This window comes from Callithrix jacchus, chromosome 2, assembly GCF_049354715.1.
Source record: "Callithrix jacchus isolate 240 chromosome 2, calJac240_pri, whole genome shotgun sequence".
Taxonomy (NCBI): Eukaryota; Metazoa; Chordata; class Mammalia; order Primates; family Cebidae; genus Callithrix; species Callithrix jacchus.
The window spans coordinates 45,078,436-45,100,397 of record NC_133503.1 but is presented as its reverse complement, the minus strand read 5'-3'; the positions used below and the strand labels follow the sequence as shown (position 1 = coordinate 45,100,397).

The window sequence follows — 21,962 nt, the reverse complement described above, 5'->3', positions numbered from 1 at the left end:
CCATGATCCAATCATCTCCCACCAGGTCTGTCCCTCAACACCTAAAGATTACAATTCAAGATGAGATTTGGGTGGGGACACAAAGCCTAACCATATCACCAGCGGTCAATAAACTTTTCCTGTAAAGGGCTAGATAGTAATTATTTTAGTTTGTATGGGCCATGTGGGCTCTGCCACAACTGCTCAACTCTCCCTGTGTAGCACAAAAATAGTCATTGATGATACATAAACCACTGGGTGACTTGTTTCAATAAACTTCATTTACAAAAACATGTAGCAAACTGCTTGGCCCAGTCAGCCACTCCATGGTTTAGGCCTAACAGGATCAATCTTTGAGTCATGCTGGGGAAACATAGATCCCCCCAGAAACATCAGAGCTCTTCAGGAAAGAAGGAGAAAATGGCTTTTAGAAAGGCAACCAGCAGCATCAGGGGGGACATCCTTCAAGCTCTAGCTCAAACGCTACAAATCAACACTGCTCTAACTCATTTCAGACTGAATTAAACTCTCCCAGTAAACTGCTTAGATATCCATTTGGAATTACTGTAATGTAGCCAGCCGACACAACTGTCTCCTTGAATAAAGAACAAGCTTCTTCAGAGCAAGGTCTGTATTACACATCTTTGTATTTTTTCCCTTTACCCCCATCCAGCACTATATGGAACACATAAAATTTATTAAATATTAATGTAATTAAAACAATACAAATCTATGATCCATGAAATCATTTTCAAATGCTTGGTTTCTTTGCCATTAACTTTAATCTACCAACAGTTCATACTTTACAAATTTTACAGTCCACCTGCATCCAGAATTTTCAGTTTGATTCACAGTCCCACATAGTCCAGCAGATCTGTTTGCACAATTAAGAAAGCTCATTCTATCATGGCAATCTGTATATACATCTGTATTCATTTCCTATGCCATGTAACAAATTACTGCAAATTTAGTGGCTGTAAACAACACCGACTTATTATCTCACAGTTTCCCTGGGTCAGGAGCCTGAGTAAAGGTTAGCTATGTCCTCTGCTCACAAGGTTGCTATATCTGGGGTCTCTTCCACACTAACATAGAACTCGTTAACCCACTTTCTTGCAGCTATAGCGCTCATGAAGGCTGTGTCTTCCAGGTCAGCAGGAAAGTTTCTCTCTCACACTTTGACTCTCTTTTGACTTCAGGAAGGGCTCAGTCCCTTTTAAGGGCTCACTCGATTAGGTCTGGTTCATCCAGAATAATGCCATTTTTTTGTCAACTTAAAGTCAACCAATTAGTACGCTAAACAGAGGTGTAATATACCAACAAGTTCACAAGTCCCAACCACACTCAAGACGGGGGGATGCAGATGCAGCACCAAGGGATCAGGAAATCTGGGAGCCATCTCAGAATTTTGCCTCCCAGGGCCAGGTGCAGTAGCTCACAGCTGTAACCCCAGCACTTTGGGAAGCAGAGGCAGGCAGATCACTTGAGGTCAGGAGACCAGTCTAGGCAACATAGCAAGACCTTTTCTCTACCAAAAGAAAAGAAAAAAAAGACATACACACACAAAAAAAAGAATTCTACCTCTCATAACTTCTATTATAATGCCTAACCCCTCAATATTGACACCTACATATTTAAATATCTGTCCCCCTATTGAAAAGTGCTCATTTTACTTCCATGTCCTCAGTGCCAAACACCCAAAAGATATTCCATAAATACCAAATGAACAAACAAACAAATGGATATGTTTGGCCTTATTATCTCTCAGTAGAGGCTTTTTCTTTGCATTCTTGATTTAAAATCTTCTGGAAAAAGCAAATGGGCTGGGCATGGTGGCTCACATCTATAATCTCAGCACTTTGGGAGGCCCAGGCAGACAGATCACTTGAGTTCAGGAGTTCGAGACCAGCCTGGCCAACAAGGTGAAACCCCGTGTCTACTAAAAACACAAAAATCAGCTGGGCATGCTGGCTAACACCTGCAATCCCAGCTCTCAGTGGGCTGAGGCAGGAGAACTGCTTGAACCCAGGAAGTGGAGGTTCCAGTGAGCTGAGATCACATCACTACACTACCAACTTGGGTGACAGAGAAAGACTCTGTCTCAAAAAAAAAAAAAGGAAAGAAAAGAAAAGAAAAAGTAAATGATGCATTTGATTACATACAAATAATACATAGGAAAACTGAGGAAGGAAACAAATCCATAAGCAAAATTCTAACGGCATGTGGACAATGCTGTCTTCAGAGGATTATGAACTCTAAATAGTAAATATTATTCAGATGTTATTTAAATCAGAATCAGGATTACCAAAAGATTTGACATATGGGCTTTGACGCCTGTGCTTGACCATATCTTATGTTTGATCACAGTACTTAAGTTTATTACTGTCATTATTATTATTATTATTATTCAAAACTTACTCTGCTATAATGTCCTGTGGTCCTATGAGAGGCAAAACTATTTCTGTCTCATCTACTACTGCACCCTGAGTGTTAGCCCAGTATCTGGATGCTAGTAAGTGTTCAACAAAATAGTTGCTGAGTCAGTTACCAAAAACTCTATGAAATTATTATGCTCATTTTGAAGATAAGGGAACTGATGCTTAGAGAAGCCAATGTCTTGCCTAAGGAAACACAGATAGAGAGACAAGATTCCAACCCAAGTGCTTCACTCTGAAGTCCATACACTTTTTTTTTTTTAATGGAATCTCACTCCGTGGCCCAGACTGGAGTGCAGTAGAACAATCTCAGCTCACTGCAACCTCCACCTCCCAGGTTCAAACGATTCTCCTGCCTCAGCCTCCTGAGTAGCTGGTATTACAGGTGTGTGCCACCATGCCCAGCTAATTTTTCTATTTCTGGTAGAGACAGGGTTTCTCCTTGTTGGTCAGGCTGGTCCCAAACTCCTGACCTCAGGTGATCCACCTGCCTCAGCCTCCCAAAGTGCTGGGGTTACAGGTGTGAGCCACCGCACCCAGTCTAAAGCCCATACTCTTGATCATTCACCTATAATGGCTCGCTGCTCATCCATGCAATTAGCATATCACAGTAACTTTCTGCATTTTTAAACTGGACTTGAATTGGCCTAAGTCTCTTAAACCAAAGCCTTTCCTTTAGTGTACCAATTCTAGGTCTTAGAGGTATCTGCTTGCTAACTGAACCTTTTCCAAGAAAGCTGAGAAAGAGGAGTATCGATGATAACCAAGGCCTACATTTATGTCAGGTACCCCTTTGTACCCATCTCCTAGGTAAAGTAAGGAAGAGGACTGATAAATTCACTTAGGACTCATTCGAGGAATCTCCCCTAGATGCCAAATAAGTCTTGAAATTGTCACCACCATTCTGAAAAGATTTGGACCTTCGCTTGACCAGATCCCAAGTGGACGTTTCAATTCTTCGGCATGAGATAGAAAATTAATCCATAAAACATGCACAAAGGAAAGGAAACATAGGGTTTTGTCAGTTTGTGCCAGAAATCTGGGAATTTGTGTGCTTGAAAAATATTTGTGTATAGAAATGGGAGTAGGCTGGCAGAGAGTATAAATGTGATGGGAACGATCCCAAAATACACTAGTGAGAACTGTGAAACTAGCGTATGACTTTTCCCCTCTGCGTTCTCAGCCACACATTCAGACATCTGTCAGTCCCTGCACCAGGTATCACAAGTCTTTTCATGACGTGTTTTCAGAAGAAATAGAATCAGTAGTGCTGGAAACCTCTCTATGTAGACCCATTTTCAGGTGTTCACTCAGCTCACCCCTTAACAGTGTTGCCCCCACCACCCCTCAAAAAGGACACACCCCTGGCTGCCATGTTTTCATTCTTTGCCTCCACCTAGTGGCCATAGCTGCATAGACCAGAGTATTATGACAGACGTTTGAGCAAAGCCTGAATCCCACTTGCAGGCTGAAAGATCACGGTTCAGTTTGGTCTGGTTTCTTGTGGATGGGTGCGGATCTGAGCATGAGGGGTAGTGATCCACACTTGCCACGTAAACCGCAGTCATGCTTGCTTACAAGCCATCTGTTACCAGTCCACAAAAAATTAAGGACAGAAACTGAGAGTAAGGAAGCACTTAGGAACCATTACAGCACTTTGACAGAGGAATTTTATGTCTATGGAATCTAATAACAAAAAATCAGGGCTTATTTTATTTCCTTTTGGTATAACTCATTTTTACTGTGTTTTAGCACAGATAGTTTGAAAAATGCTGGATTTTAGAGAGGCAAAAGTGGATCTGCAGAGAGAAAAGGCAGCAGCAGATGTTTGTGAAGGAATTTCTGTGTCCAGACTATTCCTGGGGCCTGATGACATCCATGCCCTTCAGTTCCAAAAACATTCCTGAGTCCTTACAATGAATGCCTCTTTTTTTTGTTTTTTTTCTTAAGCTTGCTCAGGGAATTTTATGGGCCTTGAAACTAGAGTCCTAATGAACATACTTACACCAGTCTCTGGTGGGGGCAGTGGGGAAAGCCCCACTCCACTTCTTCCTAGTTTCCCCAAGAAGTTCTTCTAACCTAAGACTCCACCTCAAACCAATCCAAAACAATAATCACCTTTTCATTCTCATTCTTGTCTAGACCCTTAATTCTAAAATAAAATCGTTTTTTAATATAGGAATCATGGAGAATAAAGAGAAATGACTGAAACAGATGAGGGAGTTAGTCAAAAATTCTGTATTGAGAGCCTACTCAGTGCTCTCCCAGAGTGGACAAGAATCAGCGATGCACAAAGGCGTGCCAGATGATGCTTGCATCATAGTGGGAGGGGAGAAACAACAAGCAAACTTTCTAAATAAGACAGTTTCAGAGAGTGATACATGCAAGGAAGGAAATCATATATGACAAGGAAACACAGACCAGCCACTCAAAACTACTAGATAAGACTGTACCCCAATACCTAAATGCAATTAAAAAAAAAACTACTAGATAAGACAAGGTGGAAGGTGAGGCAGAGAAGACAGACTCATAATTATAATCAATACCATTTATTAAGGGGTAAACTCCATGCCAGGCACTGTTAAGTATTTTAAATACCCTCACAACAAACCTATGAGATGATGTTATCATCCCCGTTTTGGACAAATAAGTTTCTGGAGGTTTCTAACTTGTCCAAGCTAAAAGCTGGGAAGATATGAAGGCAGAGCATGTGTCCAAATGCATCTTATTATAAAGTTCATACCCCTAACCACCTATAAAGAATAGCAAAACAAAAACATGGGCTTCTTTTGTCACCCAGAAGAGTCTGGCTCCAACACTGTCGCTTCCTGGCAAAAAGGACAATGAAATCCTTTCAAATACATGTGCTCTTCTGAAAATCAAATGCAAGGGTCTCCTGCTCAGTGAGGCTGGCCTGTTATTTCTTAATAGAAACTGAGAGTAGCCAACTGCTCAGGGTACATAAAAGCTATTTTTGTAGAAACCATCTTGTAGAATGGAACAAGAAAGACGGTTGACTCTTAGGACATTATTTCCCCAAACACTGGTGGGAAATTGTTGTGAAACGTCTCATAAAATCCCATCAAATGTACAAATGGCATGGACTTAAACAAGTTTAACAAGGATTGAGTGAGTCCTTGAACTTGCGCTGGATTTCCAACAGCCAGGAGAGCCCCAGGCACAGTTCTTTGTTTACAGGTGCTAAACAATCCATCACAGCCCCTCCTTTTAAGCCCTGTCCTCCCTGTCCTCAGGCATGCCTCTCTGTCCTCCCTCTCATTCCCTTGATAGGTTAGTGTATGTGTTTTCTAATAACCGTTTCAGGTGACCGAAGTCATCTATCTTTCTGAACCTTATTTATAGGTAGGCAGATTCAAAATTTAGGCTTCTATAACCAGCTCCAGGCAGATCACTTGACATCCAAGCAATGAACAAAGATTAATACAAGAGCATTGGATGACTCGAGGTGTGCAATAGATTTATGGAATGGTGGCTCTAGTCAAATTAAAAGAAATAAAACTTCCTTTCTAATGCTACCACCCTAGAAGTCACACAATCTAAAATAACCATTATTGACTTTACCTGTATGTTCCCAAGAAATAAAAGTATACTAGATCAATTAACATTTTCAAGTACTTTAGTAAAATTAACTCCCTGAAATTACATACATTTATCAAAGAATTACATTTGGCCATGTTTCACTAATAATAGTATTAAATGGCCAATAAACATCAGCACGTGTCAGACCTCATCAGACTAAGTCTTACCACAAGCCTGTGGCATAGATACCATTATCCCCACTTAAAAAAAAAGAAAAGGAAGAAAACTAAGGCTTGGAGATTAAGTTTATTGTCTAAGGGCACAACAACCAGGCAGACACGTGATTCAAATCTGAATTCAGAACCACCAAGCCTACCTCAGACGACTGGAGCACCAGGCAAGGAAGCTGCAGAAGAAGTTGCTGTGAAGGGGAGAGCACTGGATCAATGAGATGTCTTCAGAGTTGCCTTATATTAGATAAGGTCTCAATACTGGGTAGAACTCTAGAAATGGTTTGACAGTCTCTTAAATTCCCCCACACATACACATACTTTCTTCAATATCCTCTAATGTCTAAGTACTTGGGCTTTGGATAGTCCCAGCTTCTGCCACTTTATAGGTCGTGTGGCCTTTAGTAAATTATTTAGCTCTTGAAGACTCATTGCCCTCATCTTCTATCAAATGGCAAAATGATAATTGAACCTGACTCCTAGAATGGTTGTAAAGATTAAGTGAAACAGTGTACATAAAGAACTTAGAACATGGTAAGAATTCAATAAATCATAGTCATTAAAATGGCTGGCTTCTCTGATTCTATCACCCACTGAGTATGGCAAAATATCAGGCCCCACCATGTAGTGTTCCATTTTAACAGGTGTAAGACTTCTTTATATTCAAGCCAATAAAAACAGCAGTAGGAGCAACAGCAACAACACCAAGTAGTTTATTTTTTATTGAGATTTACCTTAAAATCTTCCTAAGTGTGCTAGGAAGTCAGTTTCTCATTTTACAAATACAGAAAGTTAGCCTGAAAGATGTTAGCTTGCACAGCTCAATGCAACCAAAGAGGGCAGAACCAAGATCCTGAGCCTAGAGCTCCATGGCACACATAACCAGCATGCCACACATAGCCAGCACGCTACATGTAACCAGCACACTGTGGGTAACCAACATGTTTTTCAGTGAAAGATTAGTCCCATGAGAGAATCTTCAGGGCCAAGGGGAAGGAGAAGCTCTGTGGTCATAGGAATAGAACGCCCTTGCCAGGGGTACCACAATGGACACTAGCATAATAATGGCTCCAAGAAGTCTTTCCATATTCCCTATAGGGACAAGCACAGGTCTGAGCACTCAGTAGGCTACCAATAAAAAGCTCTAAATAATGCCTTCCTTGCATAAAAATATTCAGCCAACAAAACAGAGGACATGAGAAGAGAAAGCCTAGAACATAGAAAAGATGAGAGGCTCATAGCGAGTCACAGCTAATGAGAAAATCCTCAAAGCAGAAAAAGGCTGATATATTGTGCGAGCCAAAATTGCCAATTTTTTTTAAATTTGAGGGTAGTCAAAACCTAAAATGCACAAAACACCTAGGAGCCATCCTGAGTTTCTCTCACTCCATTGTTGCCCACACTGCATCCATGGGCAGATTCTCTCAGTACAGACAGGACCTGGCATCAAATTCCAGAGCCTACTGAAAAGCTTATGACCCCATCTATTTATTGCCATCGTATCACTGATAACTACCCTAGTCCAAGCCACCATCATCTCTCCTTAACCACCACAGGAGCCTCCAACTGCCCTTCCTGCTCCCATTCCTCCCGACAGCTACAACTGGGTCCACACACAGCAGCTGGAGTGATCTTCCCACCACCACCATAAACCAAAATATGCCAAGCATCCACATAAAACCCTCCAGCTGTACTTAGAATACAATCCAAATTTCTTCTTATGAACTCTTAGTTCTAGACTATACACTTCTCTAATCATCTCACACCACACTTTCCTGCCACACTCTCTCCCTTCCTGTCTGTTGAACGACCTCATCTCTTTATCATACCAGGCTTGAACCCACAGCTCCCTTGCCTGGAACACTTTCCCCAGATCTTCATCTTTCTTTACCTTCACTTCATAGCTTCACTGTCGTCTCCTCAAAAGGGTCCTTCCTGACCTCCCATTCCACCCATCTTCCGTCGCATCATCACCCTCACAGCAGCCACCAGTACCTGAAATGTCCTGTGTGCCTGCGTTCTATCATTCTGACTGGAACGTAGTCTTCACGAGAGGAGGTACTTCCCTCTGGTTTGCATCTGCTCCTCCATAGCACAGTGTGAGTGCCAGGACTATTTACTGAGTGAATAGACAGTTAGATGATTCCTATGTTGGAGTAAGGGGGTCCCATCTAATGGTAGGAAGGTAGACAGGGAGGCAGAGCAGCACCTGCCAGACCAGGCCTCCAAGAGAACCATCTATAGCACAGAGCCCTCCAGAGACACACATGCCTCACTCCAGGAACCCTCAGAGACTCTGAAGAACAGTTCGGTGTATCTCCCACAAACTGTGGCATTAAAACATGGGCAGCTTTATGAGGTTAGGGGACTCAGAGGGTTATGTGATCTAGATTGTCTAATTCACTCTTCACAACCACCCACTGAAGTCGGTATAATCCCTAAATCACAAAATGAGGAAAGTCAGGCTTGGAGAGGTTGACTCACTGCCTGCGGTAGAATCTGTGCCCTCCTACCAGATTCACAATATTAGAATCTGTCCGCCAACCATTCTAATATTTATCTTGTGCCACTTGCCATCTCAATTGCCCACTTTTGGTATAATTTAGGGCCGTAGAAAATACTTCGCTGAGGAGTCAACTGAGAGAAAAATATATTTTTCAGACATATTGAACTCAAGGTGATGTCAGAATTTAGAAGAAACTTAGGAGTGCTGTGTTTATAGATTTATTTCGCTCTTTTCTACCTCTATATTTGACGGGGGGTGAGGCTAGGGAAGAAACATCCCTAAGAAAAGGTCTGGGAGTCTTGCATTCCAATGAGATCACCACAGAGGAGCCGGCACTGAATTCCAGAGCCACTAGGGACTATGCTGGATTGGAATTTATAACCTTTAGTTTTCCTGACTCCTCTTAATGTGATTTTTTCCCTGCAATGATAGCTCTGAATGATGAATAATTGACATAATATTCAACACATATGAAGACAGATGTGATCACAAGGCTATCAATCTATCCATTTTAATGCTTCCTTTGCCCACATCCCTGATGGGCCTGGAGATGAATGGGGGAGGGGAGGTCCTGCAGAGCCTAGGAATGAAAGCGATACAACAGCCTCAAATATAGTGTTTTCAGGATTCTTTTGGGGGTGGGGAGAAGAACTTTGGTTCAGCAGCACCTTGTTGAGACTCTCTGGGGAGCCACTAGTCAGATGGAGAGGCAGATCCCAATGATGAATGGACTTCTCAAGCCTTTTTTTCTTAGTATGTTTTCTCAGCCATACAATGACTGAAAAAAATACAGATTCAGAAACACACAAAAAGATACACGCAGGGATATATACATTCATACATGAATACACGCACACATACAGAAATACAAACACACAGTCTGAGCCTGGAAAAAGCCTGCTTAATTTTTAGAAGGTCTGCTAGGCTGATCCCTGTTTAGGTTAAAAGAAAAAAAGTAAAATGACCTACAGGACAAGTTTTATCTTTAGAATAAGAAACATAGGAAGAATCTACTAAATTTGGGGAACATGGTAATTTCAGTGAATCTTGGGTAAATGTGAATAAATTTCTCAAAACTAAGTTTTGATGAATACTGGTAAGACTTCTTTTAATTCTCAGACATTATAAGACCAACCCAAGGACAAGAATGTATTACAATGTTAGGACATGTCTCAGTTTGCTTTTATAAATAGAATCCCTTTTAACCTATTTAGTTAACAGTAATGAGAAGTGAGAAGTTAGCAGTGAGAAGACTAATACATATACATACAAGATATTGATGTTATTATTACAATAATTATTCTGTTCCATAAACCTTAACATTTCTAGTATACCTATAAAATTCATTCCCCCAAGTAACCAATAGAACTACAATTACATGTTTCTAACTATTATACAATTTTGCCACTTGGCATTCCATAATATTGAACTTCTCAATTAATCTCAAAGTAATCAAATTTCCTATCTTTTAAAATAATGATGAATGTGATATAGAGTCATCTAATACAATTCCAAAATACTAAGAATCTTAGTCATTGGGACAGAGTTGACAGATAACATTAACTGAACTCTTATTTGTGCCAGGCACTGTGCTCACAGATTTTCCCTGGTTGTCTCATATAACCCTTAAACCACGCCATGAAGGGTACTACTAACCTTACCTTACAGGTGAAAAAAGTGAAGTTAAGAAATATTAAGTTGTCCTGTACTAGGTAAGTGGCAGAACAGAGTTAGATCTTGCTCCCTGTCTTATTCTATTTTCTATGCTGTTACTGAATATCCAAGACTGAGTAATTTATAAAGAAAATAAATTTATTTTTTTCAGTTCTGGAGGCTGGGAAGTCCAAGAGGATAGTACTGGCATCTGGTGAGGGCCTTCTAGCTGCATCATAACATGACAGAGGACATCACAGGACAAGAGGGCGAGAGTGTGTGTGTCAACTCAGATCTCTCTTCCTTTTCTTATAAAGTCACTAGGTCCATAATGGGGAGTTCCACCCTGATGACCTTATTTAATCCTAATTACCTCCCAAAGGCCCTACCTTCAATCAGCATATGAACTTAGGGATTAAGTTTCCAATACATAAAATTCTGGGGACTCATTCAAACTATAGAACTCCCCTATCCACTGACATTCTGACAGTAAATGCTCTTAACAATTACATGATTGTGTATAAAATTTCTAAATGATTGATACGGTTTGGCCCTGTCCCACACAAATCTCATCTTTAATTATAACTCCCAGAGTTCCCTTGGACATGTCATGGGAGGAACCTGGAAGGAGGTGATTGACTTATGGGGGCAGGTCTTTCCTGTGCTGTTCTCATGATAGTAAATGAGTCTCACGAGATCTGATGGTTTTAAAAACGAGAGTTTCACTGCATAAGCTCTCTTCTCTTGTCTGCTGCCATGTGAGAAATGGCTTTCACCTTTTGCCATGATTGTGGGGCCTCCCCAGCCACGTGGAACTAGAAGTCCAATAAATCTCTTCTTTTGTAAATTGCCCAATCTCGGGTATTTATTAGCAGTGTGAAAATGGACTAATACAGTAAATTGGTACCAGTAGAGTGGGGTGCCACTAAAAGATACCCAAAAATGCAGAAGCATCTTTGAAACTGGGTAAGAGGCAGAAGTTGGAACCATTTGGAGGGCTCAGAAGAATACAGGAAAAGGTCAGAAAGTTTGGAACTCCCTAGAGACTTGTTGAATGGCTTTGACCAAAATGCTTATAATAATATAGACAATAAAATCCAGCTTGAGGTGGTGATCTCAGATGGAAATGAGTAACTTGTTGGGAACTAGAGCAAAGGTGACTCTTGTTATGTTTTAGCAAAGAGACTGGCGGCATTTTGCCCCTGCCCTAGAGATTTGTGGAACTTTGAACTTGAGAGAGATGATTTAGGGTATCCAGTGGAAGAAATTTCTAAGCAGCAAATCATTCAAGATGTTACTTGGGTGCTGTTAAAGGCATTCAGTTTTATAAGGGAAGCAGAGTATAAAAGTTCTGAAAATTTGCAGCCTAATAATGCAATAAAAAAGAAAATCCCATTTTCTGAGGAGATATTCAAGCTGACTGTACAAGTTTGCATAAGTAACGAGAAGCCAAATGTTAATACCCAAAACAATGGGGAAAATTTATCCAGGGCATGTCAGAGGTCTTCCTGGGAGCCCCTACCACCACAGGCCTGGAGACCTAGGAGAAAAAAATGGTTTCATAAGCTGGGCCCAGAGTCCCTGTACTGTGTGCAGCCTAGGGACTTAATGCCCTGCATCCCAGTGCCAATGTAGAGATCAGGCCATGGCTTCAGAGGGTGCAAGCCTCAAGCCTTGGCAGCTTCCATGTATGCTGAGCCTGCAAGTGCACAGAAGTCAAGAATTGAGGTTTGGGAACCTCCACCTATATTTCAAAAGATGTATGGAAACACCTGCATGCCCAGGCAAAAGTTTGCTGCAGGGGCAGGATCCTCATGGAGAACCCCTGCTAGGGCAATGCAGAAGGGAAATGTGGGGTCAGAGCCTCTACACAGAGTCCCCACTGAGGAAAGATCTAGTGGAGCTGTGAGAAGAGGGCCACTGTCCTCTAGACCCCAGAATGATAGATCCACTTGCTGCCTGCACTGAGCACCTGGAAAAGCCACAGACACTCAATGCCAGCCCCTGAAAGCAGCTGGGAGGGAGTCTGTACCCTGCAAAGCCACAGAGGCAGAGCTACCCAAGACTGTGGGAACCCACCTCTTGCATCAGCATGACCTGGATGTGAAACCAGGAGTAAAAGGAGAACATTTGGGAGTTTTAAGATTTGACTGCCCCGCTGGGTTTCAGACTTGCATGGGGCCTATAGGCCTTTCGTTTTGATCAATTTCTCCCATTTGGAAGGGCTATATTTACCCAGTGCCTGCACCCCCACTGTATCTAACTTGCTTTTGATTTTACATGCTCATAATTATGTGAAAGGGGCTTGCCTTATCTCAGAATGCCTTGCACGTGGTAACACATAGCTTTCCCAAACTCACACTTGTAATCTTCACCTCTTTGACACTACTTTAGGAATAGTGTAAATTTTATAGTAAAGGATAAATTTTATAGTAAATAGACGTTGGACTGTGGACTTTTGAGTTAATGCTGACATGAGTTAAGACTTTGGGCAACTGTTGGGAAGGCATGATTGAATTTGAAATGTGAGGACATGAGATTTGGGAGGGGGCCAGGGGCAGAATTATTTGGCTTGGCTGTGTCCCCACATAAATCTCATCTTGAATTGTAAATCCCACAGTTCCTACATGTGGTGGGAGGAAACCCAGTGGGAGGTGATTGAATTATGGGGTGGGTCTTTCCTGTGTTGTTCTCATGATAGTGAATGAGTCTCACAAGATCTGATAGTTTTAAAAACAGGAGTTTCCCTGCACAGGTTCTCTCTTTGCCTGCTGCCATCCCTGTAAGATGTGACTTGCTCCTCCTTGCTTTCTGCCATGATTGTGAGGTCTCCCCAGACCTGTGGAACTGTAAGTCCAATAAACCTCTTTCTTTTGTAAGTTGCCCTGTCTTGAGTATGTCTTTAACAGCAGCATTCAAACAGACTAATACAGTGATGAAACTCAAATACATTACTCTGGGAGAAAATGGCAGAGGAAATTATTTGTAAGCTTATAAAGTCTAACATGGGCCCTCAAAAAACTTGCAATTGACTTTTTTTTAATTTAGAAAGATTTTTTTTTAAGTTACAAACCCCTGTGTCAGGACTGACTTTCAATAGGTTGCAGTGAGGGAGCTGTTCTGCTGCATACAAAACCCTGACCCAGAAGTAGGTCATCTATGAATGGTTTAGTGCTAGGTTCCCCATGCAATCAACTTTTTATTTACTAAAATTTCTGAAAACAATAGGTTTATTACTAAAAGTTCCAACAGAACACAAACCATTTTTATTCTTCAGTCAGATCAGAACCAAGTGTTTACTTCAGGAGATTTTGCCACCAATGAGCTTTGGGTAGTCTATAAACCCCTTAAAAAGTCAAATGTATTTCTCTGGAATGAAAGTCCACAGCTTTGACCAGTTGTTCAAAGGGTTCCGGGACCTCTACACCAGAAATAGACAATATTTGGATTAGTAAACCAAGAAAAGGACTCCTAGAAATTTCATCTTCCCCAAAGTAACAGAGGTACGTATCAACAGAGTAGTGACATTACAAGGGGAAAAAAGAAAGATTATATTAAAGATCCATGATTTTTAACTTACAACTACCTACCTTTACTCATATAAAAATATACCTCTTTCTTCTTGTTTGAGACTTAGCCTGTTTCAGAGAGTAAAATTCTTCTGAATCACTTTTGGCCTTGGGCAATTTTGTTGGCATTGTGGTAACACGTAGCTTTCCCAAACTCACACTTGTAATCTTCACCTCTTTGACACTACTTCCGGAATAGTAGTAAAATTTTATGGTAAATGAGAGTATATTTTTAAGTGAAAAAATCAGAGTATTGAACAGTATGCCTAATGTGTTTTCATTTGTATTTTTATAAAGAAAAGAAAAAGAAGAGGTGAGAGAAAATATACATATTTGCTTGTATTTATATAGAACATTTCCTAAAGCTTACACAAGAAACTGTTAACCTCAGATGCTTCCAGGGTGGAGACAGGGTAGACAAGAGATAATTGACTGTTTACTTTTATTACTTTTGAGTTACTTTTGAAGCCATTCAAATGTACGATTTTTAGAAATACTTTCAAGAAAATCAAAGAATAGCAAGATTTTGTCTTCATTTCATATTTGGCTAAATTTATTTCTGCTTTTCTTAACTGAAATATATGCTATTGGAAGTTTACTACCTTCTTTCTAAAGTCAACCAGAAAAAGTTCAAGCACATGAATTGTCACACCAGCCTCTTAGAATTGAGAAAACCCTAACAACTATTCTAAAACATTTAGAAAATTCTGTTGCCTTTAGTTGCTATGTATAGCAATTTACATATACGGTAACTTTTGATTCAATATTATACAATAATATGAATTTTGAAGACATTTAAACCAGCAATGAGATATTCACATGCTATGGTATGAAGGTCCCCCCAAATTCATGTGTTGAAACTTAATGCCCAAGAGGCAAGAACTTTTGAGAAGTGATTAATTATAAGGATTATTGCCTTATAGAAGAGGTGACACAAACTAGCTTAGGCCCTTTTGCCCTTCTATCCCTACCAGCGTGTGAAGACACAGTGTCCCTTCTGGAAGATGCAACAACAAAGTGCCAACTTGGAAGCAGAGACCAGGCTCTCATCAAACACTGAACCTGCTGGCACCTTAATCTTGGACTTTCCAGTCTCCAGAACTATAAGAAATAGATGTCCATTCTTTATAAATTACCCAGTCTGTGGTGTTTAGTTATAGCAGCACAGATGAACTAAGTTATCATGTTTAATTTACATTTACCTTAAATCATGCTACCAAAAAAATCTCCCAGCCAAAGTGACAATCAGTGAACAGATTCCTTCTATGAACTCCAAGTTCGAATATGAACAAAGACAGCCTCTGATCTGTCACTACTCATTCCTTTGCCTAGAAATTTTCTTTCGATATTAACTCTAAAAAGCATCTCAACCTCAGAAGTGTTAAAATAGGGGCTGGAGAGTAAAAAAACAACACACAGGTCAGTCACGGTGACTCACGCCTGTAATCCCAACACTTTGGGAAACTGAGGAGGACAGATCACAAGGTCAGGAGTTCGAGACCAGACTGTCCAACATGATGAAACCTCATCTCTAGCATAAATACAAAAATTAGCCAGGTGTGGTGGCACGTGTCTGTAATCCCAGCTACTCAGGAGGCTGAGGCAGAAGAATCGCTTGAATCCAGGAGGTGGAGGTTGCAGCAAGCCAAGATCACGCCACTGCACTCCAGCCTGGGTGACAGAGTGAACCTCCATCTCGAAAAAAAGAACACAACACACTCACCAGAGTGGCCAAATTTTAAAAGAGAGACAATATCAAGTCTGGGCAAGGATACAGAGTAATTCAAACTCTAACATATTTCTGATGGGAATATAAAATAGTACAGCCACATTCAAAAACAATGTGGCAATTTCTAATGAAGTTACATAGCACCTATCTTATGACTCAGAAATTTCACTCGAGTATGTTCCCAAGAAAAGGTAGTGCATATGTCCACAAAACAGTATACATGAATGTCTATAGTATCATGATTCGCAATAGCTAAAGATGGAAATAATCCAAATATCCATTAGCAGGAAAATGAAGGAACTGTGGCATATCCATATAATAGAATATCTCTCAGCAATTAAAAAGAAAAAAAGAACTACATGCAACAACTTGGATGACTATCGAGTGCATTATGTTGAATGAAAGAAGTCACCAATAAATGGAATGCATACCTTATTATTCCATTTACCGAAAATTCAAAACCATACGAAATAATCTCCAGTGATAGAAAGCACATTAGGATTGCTCTGGTAAGAGGAAGGGGTTGACTGCAAAGGGAGATGAGGGAAGATTCTGGGGTGATAGGAAAGCTCTGTATTACAACTGGGGAATCTTACATAGATGTTTATATTTGTTAAAATTTCTCAAGCTGTACATTTAAGATTTGTGCATTTTACTGTATATAAATTATCCATCAATAAAATATTCCTAGTATTTGAAAAATCCACATTACAATTGAGGCAAGGTGTTAACATAGTTATTTGTGAATCTCTAATAGCCAAAGAATGAGATAGAAACAGAGAGATCTAGCAATTCTAAAAGCAATAAAATAGGAACTCCATCAAATGCAAATTCCATCTCAGTTCTGACTTTACTGCCTTGATCCTGGCAATTTACCCTCTTTTCTGTATTTATAGAGCAGCTGCACTAGATCTGTGAATTTGTCTTTTAGTTGGCAGACCTTATGAGAATCTATTCAAGCAATGGAGTCAACTCCAGAAAAATGAATATACATAAACCATTTTGCATAGGATCCCAGAGGGTCATAAATGATCTAAAGGCCATCAAAGATGCCAGGGTAGGTGGCCCTGGAGAGATGTTTTATCAGACTCTTCAAAGCTCAGAGGTTCCTTGTTAAATTATAAGTTCTTGTTGTCTAAATCAAATCAATGGCCTCTAAAATGCAAATTGGTCCATTGCAGTGTGGAAGTATTTATTATTTTAATTAAAAAATAAGTATTATGTTTCACTAATATCTAACCCATATGAAGTCAGTAATGAACAACTTATAAAATCTATATACATATACATATATATGCTAGAGATTCCTGCTCAAAAATTTTATATACAAAGATATATCACCTAAAAATGTTGACCTTGCTCCTCTATTTTAGACCTTTGAATTTCATGAAATTTACATGGAAATTTCATGGAATCCCCAATGTTTGGGAATTATTTTTATTTTTCTGTTTTTGCCTTAAAAAAAAATGACCCCCTACCTTCATAATAATTTTAGAAAAGAAAAATAATAAGGTAGGAAAGACAGTCTCAGGATTAAAATAAAATCTTTAAAACAATAAATTATACATAATATATTATCATGATTTTTTATTTTTACTATGGAAGGAAAAACATTGCAAAGCATCTCTAGGGCACAGCCTTAAATGCTAATCTCATCAAATTTCAACCCTATTTTATTTTGCCTCCACCAAGCTCACATACATGAAAAAGAAAGAGCTCAGGAATTTTATCCTGCAAATACCCATGCCCCTTTGCAGAATAAGAATTATACTTTGGTTACATTTAAGAGTTAGACTATGAGTAGAAAAGAGTTTTCACCTTCTTTCTGCCTCCTTTGGCTATTTAGAAGACCCACTGGCAGTCAAATTAAAAAAAAAAATGCTTGCTGATTGACTAACAAGCCACTTAGGAAGCAGAGGAATTCATACATATATCCAACATTATCATCTGAGATGGCCACAAAACTGGTATACAAAACTGCTCAGTGACCTGGAACCCAGTATGTTTCACTATCCACCAAACCTGGAGCAACTGATCCTCACCAAATGCTTCAACAGACCGTGCTATTTCCCCCCTCACAAGTAACATATGAGATAATAGATGTGGTGATGGGAGGAGATGGGACTGGGAAGAAAAGTGTTTTTACCTTTAGACCAGGCATTGGCCAAATCCAGCCTGCTACTTGTTTTTGTATAGCCTGCAAACTAAGAATAGCTTTTATGTTTTTCATTAGTTAAAATGAAAAGAAGAATGTTTCATGACATATGAAAATGATACAAAAATCAATTCAGTGTCCATAAATAAAGTTTCATTGGAACACAATCCTGCTCATTAGTCTACAAATTGTCTATGGCTGTTCTCCACTACAATGCTGTAGTTGACAGAGACCACATGACCCACAAAGCCTAAAACACTTACTATTCTGGTCCTTTATAGAAAGAATTCACCGGCCCCTGCTCTAGACCATAAGCATCCAAAGGACAGAGACCATGCTCCTATTGTCAACATTTTGTTATTTTTGCTGCCCAGTGTCTGCCACCTTCTTTGAGAAGGCCCACCATGATTCCGTTCAGGAAAAGCTTGTCCCTCCCTCTCTGTTCAGTTCTTTAAGTGGAGCCTGCCTCTGTAAGGCCAGTGGATGTACCAGTTCTCCTGGGCTTGGCATTGGGGGCGTGGACACTTGACTCAGTCATTCCAGAGCAAATCCTAGGACCTTTGAGAGTTTGCTCACGTTTTCCCAGGACATGAAGCTGAGCAGGTAGAATGGGAACTGCTGCCATCTTGCTGCCCTGAGTGAGAGCTCATTGAAGAACTGAAGTTACACAGAGCAAAAAAAGCCACAGGAGAGAGAGGAGCCAGCTGCTGACTACACTGTTTGAGCCTGGATCATACAAAGTCTGAGGCCAAATCCACTCTCGAACTTTTCATTGCCTATTCTCCAGCCTAAACTCAGAACCATGTTTGCTTAAATTTGTCTGAATTATATTTCCTATCACATGCAATTGAAAGAAAAAAATGAAGTCCTAACCGATGCAGTCCCCTTATCACTGCATTTCTGGCTGCACCCAGCCCCACAGCATGAATACAGGAGGATACTATAAATGCCCACAAATTAGAATGACAGCCTGGAGAACTTTGAGCCAGGAAGAGAAACCCTGCAGTACTTGAAAACCTCTAAAAGGCAAGATGAGTAAGAAAAAACAACAATATCAACTATCATTGAGAATCAACTACTGATGATTGCCAACACTTGTCTCACGCTGTGCCATATATTGTTGCAATCTTGTGTCTTATGACAACTTGCTAAAATCCCCTGTAATGAACAGAAACTGATGTTCAAAGAGGTTATTTGTCAGATGACATACAGGCAGAAAGAGAGTTGATACAAAGTCTGTCTAACTTCAAAGCCCATGCTAATGAATCTTTGACTATTAGAGATCCTCTACCCCAGAATAGGTCCGCTGAGGTAATGCAACCTGCCAAGGTCATGGGAGATAACTCTGGAGTCAAAATTGGATTCATGCCCTAGTTCCTCTCTATGTAATCTTCAGCAGCTGACCCTTCTGAATCTCAATTTCCTTACCTATAAGAAATGGAGTTGGGATGGGCATGGTGGCTCATACCTATAATCCCAGCACTTTGGGAGGCTGACGCAGGTCGATCACCAGAGGTCAGGAGTTTGAGAGCAGCCTGGCCAACATGGTTAAATCACATCATTACTAAAAATACAAAAAAAATTAGCCAGGTATAGCAGCAGGGGCCTATAATCTTAGCTACTCTGGAGGCTGAGGCATGAGAATCACTTGAACTCGGGAGGCAGAGGTTGCAGTGAGCCGAGATCATGCCATTGCAATCCAGCCTGGGCAACAAGAGCAAAAATCCATCAGAAGAAAGGAAGAAAGGAGGGAAAGAGGGGGAGAGGGAGGGAGGGAGGGAGGGAGGGAGGGAGGGAGGGAAGGAAGGAAGGAAGGAAGGAAGGAAGGAAGGAAGGAAGGAAGGAAGGAAGGAAGGAAGGAAGGAAGGGAGAGAGAGAGGCTCTATATCTGTCTATATCAAAAAATTTCCTTGAGGATTAAATGACTAAAAAATATCAAGTTCCTAGTACAGTAATTAACACAACCCAGGACTCGATATGTGCTAGTCTTTTGCTCCATGCCTTGGTTGGATACGTGTGATTCTTTATTCTCAGAAGTCTCCACTCAATTCAAGCCCTTCACAACCACAGTTCTGCAAAATTCCTTCCAAAGGCAAAGGCACACACTCAGCTGCTTTTGTGGGACCTGAAACAGGCATTAGACACTACAAGTCAGTCCTTCGTGGGCTCCTATTAATGAATTGAGCTTTTAACCAGCCTGATGCAGCCAGGCCTGGAGTTCCCAAGCTGAAGCCCATTAGCATACATAGCCCCATTTACTGATAAATGCATGCAATTCATCTCCAGCGTGTCACTGTTTTATGGCTGCTTGCTGACTTGGGGCTCAAGTGACGAAGTTTAATGCAGTTGTGGTTTTTTATTTTTAATTGGAGCTTTAGCTCTCAAGAAACAACAAAAAAAAAAAACGGTGTTTAATTAAAAATCACTCATAGTTCTTAGCTTGCTGGGCTGTAAAAATAAAATTTAAAACAATCACTCATGGGTTTACAGTCCTTTGGTTCATTAAAGGGGAGTAAAAAGAGTTTCAGAAAAGGAAATCTAATAGATCCACCTGGATAAAGAAAACTCAAGGCAGCTCTTTTCTTGTTAAATGAAGAAAACAAAAACTAGTCATGTGTCTTTTCTGAAGACTAGGCTGTCCCGTTGTCCTTCTAAGATGCTATAATTATGTCTGATGGACCAGGCACACAGAGCTAAGAGTCCATTAACTTGGCAGAGGCCAGTGGAAGAATCAGATTCTGGTATCTGACATCTGTGGGTTGAGTTCCAGCCCTGCGACAGACTCATATGTGACCTTGGCCAAGTTACTTAATTTATCTAAGTTTCAGTCTTCCCTCTTGTAAAGCAGAGATAACAATAGTACCTGATTCACAGATGTGACAAAGTACTTGGTTGCAAGCAACAGCATTCAGGTAAAAAAAAGAAACTTACTAGAATCCACAGAAGCACAGATGTACATGCATGGAAAGCCAGCAGGAGCCACGAGTGCCTCGAAGGCTGGGCATTAAGAATATTTGTCCAGACACTGCTGCCGGCAGCACAGATGGCCTCTACCGCCCCATGCCTCTGCCCTTTGTGTCTTGGCTTCTGCTCAAAGAATCCAACACAGGTGTCTGGGAGGCTAACTGTCTGCTAGAAGTAGGGAGAGGAAAAGCAGGGCCCCCCTGCAGGTAGGGCACCATCTAGATTTCTCCTCACAAGGGAGATGCACATGAAGATGCACACTAAGGCAACTGTCCCCACAATGAGAAACATCTATGACAACAGGATTGTGGTGAAGGATAAATGAGATAATGCACAGAAAGCCCTTGGCAACTTACTAGAATGCAGCAGATGGCCAATAAATTACAGCTATTATTATTGCTATAATTAGCATTATTTTTAACAACTACCATTCGGCCACCAGGGATGATAAAGCAGATGATAAAAATAGACTCATTTTAGCTGAATTCATTATGAGGGGTCATGGGAGAAGGTAGAACTATAGACACTCAACATATAGCCCCAATGTCTCTAAAGGATGACACCCAAGAATATCAAGGCCACTCATGAACGACTGTTAATACCAGTGTCAGCCTGGGTACTGGGGCAGGGGAGGGGGATCCCTGCTCTAGAGCAAAACTGGTGCTCTTATGCCAGGTCCTCCCTCTCATTTGCCAGATTCCACTGCACTACGAGCAGGCTTCTCAGCCCTGCACGTGAGGGTTCTTCTATTTTAACGACTTGCCTCAAGTCCCATGTGTAGGAAAGATAGATTCTAGCCTCCCTAGGCTAATCTGTAGGCTCAAACCTTGTAATTTAAAAAGGACACAGGTACGCCTGCTCATTGTTTGCATCAAAAATATAGCTGAAGTCTAAATATTAGCTCAGTGTAACTATGCAGAAAATGAAGCCTGACATGTCAATTAATTCTTTGCATCTCTTTGCTGTGCACAAGGGGGATTTTGTTTTACAGAGTAGAAATCTCACCATAGGTTCAAGTCATATTAGTCAATGGCTTAAAGCTAAAATTAAAAGTGAAATACAGTAACTTGGAAAACTGTAGTCCTGAAGTCAGTGATGTCACAGAGGAAGAGAATGGTTCTCTCTGTCGCTCTCTTTTTTTTTTTTTTTTGAGACACGGTCTCACTCTGTCGCCCAGGCTAGAGTGCAATAGCACAATCTTG

General features: G+C 40.6%; 1 long non-coding RNA gene across 1 annotated transcript in view; it reads right to left on the bottom strand.

Moving 5' to 3' along the window:
- Positions 1–6,570, bottom strand: part of LOC144581001 (uncharacterized) — a 53,076-nt gene extending 46,506 nt beyond the window's left edge. The window contains exon 1 of the long non-coding RNA XR_013531452.1: positions 6,331–6,570. This is a non-coding gene — a long non-coding RNA (uncharacterized LOC144581001). The remainder of the gene's footprint in view (positions 1–6,330) is intronic.
- Positions 6,571–21,962: the final 15,392 nt, after the last annotated feature.